The following is a 9,638-nucleotide window of genomic DNA, read 5'->3' as shown; positions in this document are numbered from 1 at the left end:
CTAGAGTGTATTGCTGTGCCTTCCTCCAGGAGATCTTCCCAATCCAGGGAGCAAACCCACGTCTCTTACATCTCCTGGATTGGCAGATGTGTTTTTTACCACCAGCGCCACCTGAGAAGCCCCATCTTACATATGTGTAAATTTTTATACATATGTATAAAAAATCATGTAGAATGATTGCCTATATGCTTTGGGATCAGATTAAAACCCACTTGAAGGGTCCATTTGGAGGGTCAACTGGTCCATGGACTGTGAGAGTCTTTGATTTAGCCACAGTTTCAGGCTTATTTCTGTTGTCTCACCAGTGAGGGTAGCAGTCATTGAATTCTAGCCAGCCATTCTTATCACTTCCTTTGATCTCCATTTACCCAGGTATAATGTAAATAAAAATAAATTAAAATGATACTTCTCCTATCCCAGCCTTATGAGAAACAACACCATTGGTAATTTTAGAGGGAGGGGGGTTTGATTAGAATAGACCCATATTTAAATTATCATCTAAAAGATTTTATCACCATCTAATTGTGGGTAACCCTTCAAGGGGGTAACACATACAAAAAAAGCAGAGATCTGGGGTCTGCTCTCTAGAAACTTACTATTTACTACTCTTTCTGTGGTCTCTCACAAACTATTATTTCTCTACCTTCCCTCAACCTGTTTTGTGTCATTGCTGCTGCTGCTAAGTCGCTTCAGTCGTGTCCAACTCTGTGGGACCCCATAGATGGCAGACCACCAGGCTCCCCTCCCTGGGATTCTCCAGGCAATAACACTGGAGTGGGTTGCCATTGCCTTCTCCAATGATGAAAGTGAAAAGTGAAAGTGAAGTTGCTCAGTCGTGTCCAACTCTTAGCGACCTCATGGACTGCAGCCTGGAAATCCAACCCAACTTTTCTCTTGCAGGATGTCAAGAGATGCCAAGGAAATTGTCAACATTCTATCCAGAAACTATTTTCTTCCCACCTTGGCAGGACTTCAGAATATGACAAAAGCAGCCATGATAGGAAAGGGCCACCTGACAAGTTTTGGTCCTTTTGGTTGACAGTTTCATTTTTGGATAAGTTTTATTTTTGGATCTTGCTTTGCCAACCACATTCTGAACCACGCAGCTGGAAAATTTACTTCAATAAATCTAGATGATTCTTTAAGCATTGTTATTGTTGTTTAGCTGTTAAGTTGTGTCTGACTCTTTTTCGATCCCATGGAACTGTGGGCCACCAGGGTGCTCTGACCACGGGATTTCACAGGCTAGAATCCTGGAGTGTGTTGCCATTTCCTTCTCCGGGATCTTTAAGCATAGAGGTAAACTATTTCTTTTCCTCCAGTCACCTATTTCCAAATTAAGTCAACATTATAGGGGAATTCTCTGGCAGTCCAGTGGTTGGGACTGCACTTTCACTGCAGAAGGTGTGGGTTCAATCTCTGGTGGAGGAACTAAGATTCTGCAAGCTGTGTGGCAAGGCCAAAAAAAAAAAGTCAATGTTATAGGTATTTTCCATCATCTTCCATTTAAAACTGTGGACAAAATGAGTAACTCTTGCCTAAGGTGGGTTTAACAGACCCTGGGGTGAGCATTTTGGGAGTTTCACACAGAAAAATAGCTTGGTATGAGAAAGAAAGATGGCACTTTCATTATCCATTTTTATGGACTTAAAGACTGGATTTGAATTGCTGAATTCTGTGCTTTAGGACAGCTCGGCTGTTACTGCTCTTTTGCTCCTGAAATTAATTGGTTCTACTATATGTATCCCGTCTTATCTAGAGACACACACACTGTAGAACTTATGCCTTTATTAAGAAAACGTGTGACTCCTGTATGATGATCTTTTATCTAGTTTGTTTCAGTTTTTCTATTTCATATTCAGTGTTCTCATTTCATTTAGCTTATGCTTTTCAATTTCTCCATCTCTTCTTTTTTTAAATGTTCTTTCTCAAGCCTTTATCAAGCATAGTAGAAAGCTTTTGTATACATATATATAAATATATATATTATATGTATAATATATATTATAAAATTTATGAATTTTTGCCTAACTAAAAAATTTATGAGATCAAATTGCCAACATCTGTTGGATCATTGAAAAAGCAAGATAATTCCAGAAAAACATCTACTTCTGCTTTATTGACTATGCCAAGGCCTTTGACTGTGTGGATCACAATAAACTGTGGAAGATTCTTCAAGAGATGGGAATACCAGACCACCTGACCTGCTTCCTGATAAATCTGTATGCAGGTCAGGAAGCAACAGTTAGAACTGGACATGGAACAACAGACAGGTTCCACATTAGGGAAGGAGTACTTCAAGGTTGTATATTGTCACCCTGCTTATTTAACTTATATGCAGAGTACATCATGAGAAATGTTGGACAGGATAAGCACAAGCTGGAACCAAGATTGCTGGGAGAAATATCAATAACCTCAGCTATGCAGATGACACCACCCTTATGGCAGAAAGTGAAGATCTAAAGAGCCTCTTGATAAAAGTGAAATAGGAGAGTGAAGAAGTTGGCATAAAATTCAACATTCAGAAAACTAAGATCATGGCATCTGGTCCCATCACTTCATGGCAAATAGATGGGGAAACAGTGGAAACAGTGGCAGACTTTATTTTTGGGGATTCTAAAATCACTGCAGATAGTGACTGCAGCCATGAAATTAAAAAAGACGCTTGCTCCTTGGAAGAAAAGTTATGACCAACCTAGACAGTGTATTAAAAAGCAGAGACATTACTTTGCCAACAAAGGTCCATCTAGTCAAAGCTATGGTTTTTCCAGTAGTCATGTATGGATGTGAGAACTGGACTATAAAGAAAGCTGAGTGCCAAAGAATTGATGCTTTTGAACTGTGGTATTGGAGAAGACTCTTGAGAGTCCCTTGGACAGCAAGACATCAAGCCAGTCTATCCTAAAGGAAATCAGCACTGAATATTCATTGGAAGGAATGATGCTGAAGCTGAAACTCCAATACTTTGGCCACCTGATGTGAAGAACTGACTCATTGGAAAAGACCCTGATGCTGGGAAAGATTGAAGGCAGGAGGAGAAGGGGACGACAGAGGATAAGATGGTTGGATGGCATCACTGACTCAACGGACATTAGTTTGAGTAAACTCCAGGAGTTGGTGATGGACAGAGAGGCCTGGCGTGCTGCAGTCCATGAGGTTGCAAAGAGTATGACACGATTGAGAGACTGAACTGAACTGAACTTAAAAAATTTATGACATTTTGATTCTACTTGTTTGACTTAGTATGAATAGAATGCTAGACTTCTAATTAAAGAAAAATAGATGCGCAACAAGTAACAAAGGTTTACTGTACAGCACGGGGAACCATAGCCAATATTTTATAATAACCCCTGATTGAGAATAATTTCAAAAATAACATATGTGTATTACTGAATCACCTTGCTGTGGACCTGAAACATTGTAAGTCAGTGACACTTCAATAAAATACATACATTAAGAAAAAAAGAAAATGTGTCACTCTTTTTAATATTGATATTAAGAAAGTAATACCCTCCAGCTTCTGTACAAGAGACCAGGAGAACATTCGAGACTTCTCCCTTTTAATCTTGGGGAAAAAGAGAGTTTGCATTTGGAGGAGAATGAGGCACGTGGCTTTTACCGACAGAATTGGACTTGTCATTGTTCTCCATCCAGTTTCAGAGGAAAAAATAGTAACCATTTGCAATGTGATCTCTTCTTTTTTGTCCTCCAATGCTTCTCAGAATCTGTCTTTGCAATTTAGGATGTAAGCAGAGGACTTCTTCACTCTGAATTGTGGTTGTATTTATCTTTGTCTTTCTCACCCATTGGACTGGCATTCACAAGGACAAGGTCTAATTCATCCTTCTCTATGCCTAGCACAGAACTCAGTTTCTGACTCATGGAGAATACTGGAAAAGTATTTGCTGACTACATCAGTGACTGGCTTCACAAAAGCAAAGGGCGTCCCTTACACAATGATCTCATTGTATAATGTTTCACCTTGGGAAAAGCTCTGTTGCATTGGCCAGTGGTGCCACATCAGGACTTGTAAGAAACCAAGTTCTCCATTTCCATCAAATGATTGATTCACAGTAACTGGTCCTCCTCATGCAATATTCTGCTCACCCATGAAGGTCTGGGAGAACAGCACTCAGGAGGCCCACTCGTCTATGCCATCAGCCTCCTTCTAGAGACCTCAAACAAGTCCCTTATTGCAGCTGGGTTTCCAGTCTCTGGTTTGTAGTCCACAGGAGCTGGCCACAGGAAATGCTAAGCTGGAGTGCACAGATTCATGGATGACTACCACAGCAAGCCTGTAAGCTTCCTGAGATTTGTGTGTGATGTGTTATGGTTGTATGGATGTGTACATGCTAAGTCATTTCAGTCATGTCCGACTCTGTGTGGCCCTATAGACTATAGCCTTCCAGGCTGCTCTGTCCACAGGATTTCCCAGACAAGAATACTGAAGTGCAATGCCATGCCTTCCTTATATGGATGTGTACACCTGTGCATTTTTTTTTTTTTTTGAGCAAAAGTGTTGATAGCTTTCATCAAGTTTTCTAAAAAAAATAGCTTCTAAAAAAAGGTTAAAATAAAATAAATTTTTTAAAAAGTAAGAAGTATTTGCCGGGCAGTCCAGAGGTTAAGACTTTGCCTTCCAATGCAGAAGGCATAGGTTCAATTCCTGGTTGGGAAACTAAGATCTTGCATGCTGTGCAATGTGACCAAAAATCTTTTTTTTTTTTTTTTAAAGTGTTAAAATAGACTCCTGCTGGGGTGGCGGTGGGGTGGGGCAGGGGAGGGGAATAAATACCAAAAAAAAAAAATATATATATATATATTAAGAAACTTCTAAAACTCCTCGAGCCACAGTGCTTCCCAACCAGCCCCAATTGCTCCTCTGCCCCTAATCATTCACTGCCTTTTGACACTTTAGCTATCTACATGTGTTCAGGCTAAACTTCATCTTCATTGTTTGAATCTGAAGCTTGGCCTTTGACTTCTCCAATTTTCCACAAAAACATTTTTTGGGAAAATTGTGATTGAAAATTTTTGTAGGTTTATTTTATCCCAGACATTGACTATTTCACCTCACAAGACATCTCCATGTCTTCCAGGATCAGGCTATAAATATCATCTACCCAAAAGGAGCTCCAAGGAGAGTAGAGGGGCCATTTGCTAAGACTGTCCATGTAAGAAGCCAGTGGGATGAGACACTGGTCCAGGAACATTGGGAGATACCAAGTGAAGAAAGGGCAGATTTTTAACACTCATTAGGAATGGCGGGTAGGCAATTTCTAAAAGGAGTAATTTGGGTCTGTAGTAGCAACTCAATGAGCAAAGGCCATGGCCTCATTATTTAAAGGAGTCAATTGTGGGACTTCCTGGGTGGTCCACTGGTTAAGTATCCACCTTCCAATGCATGGGACTTGAGTTTGATCCCTGGTTGGGGAACTAAGCTTCCATATGCTGCAGAGCTACTAAGTCCATGTCACAACTATTAATTGAGAGCTAGAGTGCTGCAACTACTGAGAAAAATAAATTTAAAAATTAAGGAGGCAAATGTGAGGGGTAAAGGAAGAAGACGGTTTAGTTAACATGCCTGTATCAGTTTCTGATCACTTGTATAACAAATTACCGCAGACTTAGTGGCTTAAAACAACATAGACTTATTTTCTTATAGTTCTTATGGTGAGCCATCTGCAACAGGTCCTCAGGATGTCATTCCTTCTGGAGACTCCAGGGAAGAATCCCTTTCCTTGGTCTTTCCAGCTTCCAGAGGCCTTTGGCTAATGCCCCCTTCCTCTGTCTTTAAGGCTATCAGCTCAGAATCTTCAGACCTCTCTGTCCCTCTGCTGAGTGTCTTGCCATGTTGCTACTGTCTGACTCTGATTCCTCCTGTGTCCTTCTTACAAGTATGATTACGTGGGGGCATAACTGGATAATCTAGAATAATCTCCCCATCTCAAGATCTTTAACTGATCACAAATGCAAAGTCCCTTTGTGTGCATGAGTGCATGCATGCTGTATGCTCAGTCGTGTACGACTCCTTGGCACTGTGGACTGTAGCCCACCAGGCTTCTCTGTTCATGGGATTTTCTGGGCAAGATTATTGGAGTGGGTTGCCATTTCCTGGTTCAGGGGATCTTCTCCACCCAGCAATCTAAACCCATCTCTCCTGTGCCTCCTGCAGGTGGATTCTTTACTCCTGAGCCACCTGGGAAGCCTGAAGTCCTTCTGGTAAGTAAGCACCCGAAGTCCAAATAAGGTAACACTCACAGTTACTAGAGCTTAGGAGGGAGACTTGGTTGGGGAGCCATTATTCAGTCCACCACTTTACCTTATGTTTGCTTACATCTACTTATTTTTTATTATGCTATAGTTCTGTAGGAAGTCATATTCATGGGTATTATGTGCAGCAAAAGCAGAAAGGGATATTACATAGCTAAGAACAAGAACAAGCAGTAATGAAAGAGGGAATAACTTTGTGCCCAGAGCTGAAGGGAACCTAAAATTTTTAATAAGCTGCCCCTCTGGGAACCTAAGGAATGAAGAAGCCTCCTCTCACCAGCAATTTGCCACATCTTCCACATCTACACCATTCATGTGGAAGACTGGAAAACTGGAGGATTTTAAAATAATAATCATAGTATTATATATTGTATTAATATTATAATACAGTTGACCTTTGAACAATGTAGACCTTGGAGCTCCCATCCTTATTAGTTGAAAATTCAAATGCAACTCAGAGCCAACATAGCTCTGGACATCCATGTTTCCTCTGTATCCATGGTTCCATATTCTTGGATTCAACTAACCATGGATTATGTAGTAATGTAGTCTCCTATTGTGCTTCTAATCTAGCACAGAAATCTAAAGTCCTTATACAAATAGGATGGTGATGACGGGCAACCATCATTTACACTCACACTGCTCTTCCATAGTCACCATTTATGGATATCACCCATTAGGATGCATTTGCAAACTTCTTTTGCACCATCATACCATAGCATTCTAAGTATGGTGTAACATGTCACTATTGCATTGGTGGTGGTTTTTGTTCAGTCACTAAGTTGTGTCTGACTCTTTGCAGCCCTACAGACTGAAGCATGCCAGGCTTCCCTCTCCTTCACTATCTCCCGGAGTTTGCTTAACCTCATGTCCATTGAGTCGGTGATGCTACCTAACCATCTCACCCTCCACTGCCCCTTCTCCTTTTGCCTTCAGTCTTTTCCAGCATCAGGGTCTTTTCCAAAGAGTCAGTTCTTCGCATCAGGTGGCTAAAGTGTTGGAGCTTCAGCATCAGTCCTTCCAAAGAATATTCAGGGTTGATTTCCTTTATGATTGACTGGTTTGATCTCCTTGGGAGTCTCCAAGGGACTCTCAAGAGTCTTCTGCAGCACTGCAATTTGAAGGCATCAATTCTTCAGCGTATCGCATTGGTACCTGTCTACATATAGGAATGTTTTCCATCAGCCAGTATCTAAGACTCAGTTAATGTCCACAGAGGTCACACCTGGACATGGTGCATTGTGGTTTGTTCATGACTGTCTCTCTCAAATCAATTATAAATTCCCTGGGACAGAGATTTTGTTTTGGGAATAATTATGTGTCAAGCCTAGTAAAGTGGCAGGCACATAGTAGGCAGTCAGTAAATATGTGCTTGATGGAAGGACAAAAATAAAAGCTAGATTTAGAACAGAATGCTAATGTCAAAATAGCCCATCAAAAAGGACATGGAACGTTAAGAGTTTCAGGAGTCTTAAGGATGAGTTGATTCTTTTTTTATTCCAATAAAAAATAATTCCCTGGGTTATTTCTAAATCTGCATTTAAGGCACATTCCTTACAAGGTGAGAATCTTCTAAGCAACTATTCCTATTGCTGGGAAAGATTAATAGAAGTGAGACACAAAGTCTTACTCAGAGTTTGAAAATCACCTTTTAGCATTTAAAGAGGCATTAATCATGATCATTAATCAATAGAAAGGAATGTTCACAGAATGCTTAGAATAAATGTTTGCTGAAGCAAAAATTCAGAGGAGGAAAGGAAAGCATACATGCCTAGGGCTGAAGACCAACTTTTTTCTTTTCTGTTGAACAAATTAAAGCCACTGGAAAAGAACAATTCACCAGAGGGAAACATTACTGTACAGCCCATAAAATACTGCCAAGGTCAGCAGAAACTCAACTGTTGGGTTTTTTCTCCTGTGTCGGTCATTGTTGAGAAACGAGTTTCTTGCAAGCCCAATTTAGATGTTATGCCTAAGAAGTTACTCAACACCAAGGATTAGGAAAGTCTTTTTATTCCCTTTACTACATGCCGACAAGAATCAGTTACAGATATTTTTGGTAATTCTGGGCTTTTTAAAAAATTTTATGAGACTATCCCATACTGTCAATGTTCTTTCATTTGTTCAGTCGTGCTTGTTAGATCCTTGGTTTCTGAGAATTGTTCTCAAGCAAGTCACTACATCTCAGATTTCTAAAGCCTTTCATAGAGATGTGGATGGACCTAGAGTCTGTCATACAGAGTGAAGTCAGGAAGAGAAAAACAAATATTTTAATATTAATGCATATATATGTAGATTCTAGAAAAATGGTACAGATGAACCTGTTTGCAGGGCAGGAATAGAGACAGATGTAGAGAAGGGACATGTGGACACAGGGGAGGAAGGGGAGAGTGGCACAAATTGGGAGATTAGGATTGACATATATACACTATCACGTGTAAAATAGCTAGCTAGTGGAAAATGCTGTCTAACACAGGGAGCTCAGCTCGGTGCTCTATGCTGACCTGGCAGGGGTGGGGAGCGGGGGACAGATGGGGGGAGGGAGGCCCAAGAAGCAGGGGATATATGTATATACACAGCTGATTCATTGTACAGCAGAAACTTAATACATTATAAATAAATTATATTCCACTTTTTTAAAAAGCCACAAGGATGTAGTTTTTATATGAAGTGACTTAACTGTGTAGAAATAGCTGAATTTTCCTAAATAGCTGTGAGGTACCCACATGGAGTATCTCTGGACATTTTTGTGAAACTTGCATGTAAGAGTCTCAGCTAAAAGACTGGGTTCATGGGCCACCATGTTTCTCTTGATCCTAAGCTTTTTCATGCTGAGGTTACAACTTTCAGGTCACTGAAGAAGCCTGAATTGTGCTGTTCTGTGTTACTTAGAGATGCTGCTACCATAAATAAGGCCTTTTTTTTTTTGCTGTTTTCTTTAATTGTTGCAATAGCTGAATCTGGGGTCATCTGCACAACAGGCCTCTGTGAACAAGAGCACACCTTGCAAGGTGGATGCCAGATTAGGAATTGAGGCTTGGGGCTACAGAGGCCACAGAAACAAACTAGCCCTATTATCAGAATTAACTTGGGACCTGAGACTGTATCATACTGTTATTACTGAAGGGTTGAAGGAAATCCCCACATTTTCTATGAATTAATCCTAGGCACTATGGTGGCTCTTTCTGTTTATGATCAAATTACTTATTTTAATTACACTCCACTTCCTTCTTGAGACTTGAAATCATCATGAAAAACTTTTATATACACAGATGTATCTTCCCCCAAGAAATTCCAACTTCTGCCAAGAAGCAAATAATTCCAAGGCCTACCCATCCAGGAAATGTGAGGCCAGATTCTGTAAT

The sequence above is a fragment of the Bos indicus x Bos taurus genome, chromosome 2 (genome assembly GCF_003369695.1).
Source record: "Bos indicus x Bos taurus breed Angus x Brahman F1 hybrid chromosome 2, Bos_hybrid_MaternalHap_v2.0, whole genome shotgun sequence".
Classification (NCBI taxonomy): domain Eukaryota; kingdom Metazoa; phylum Chordata; class Mammalia; order Artiodactyla; family Bovidae; genus Bos; species Bos indicus x Bos taurus.
The sequence above is the reverse complement of the archived record's forward strand: the minus strand, read 5'-3'. Positions refer to the sequence as shown.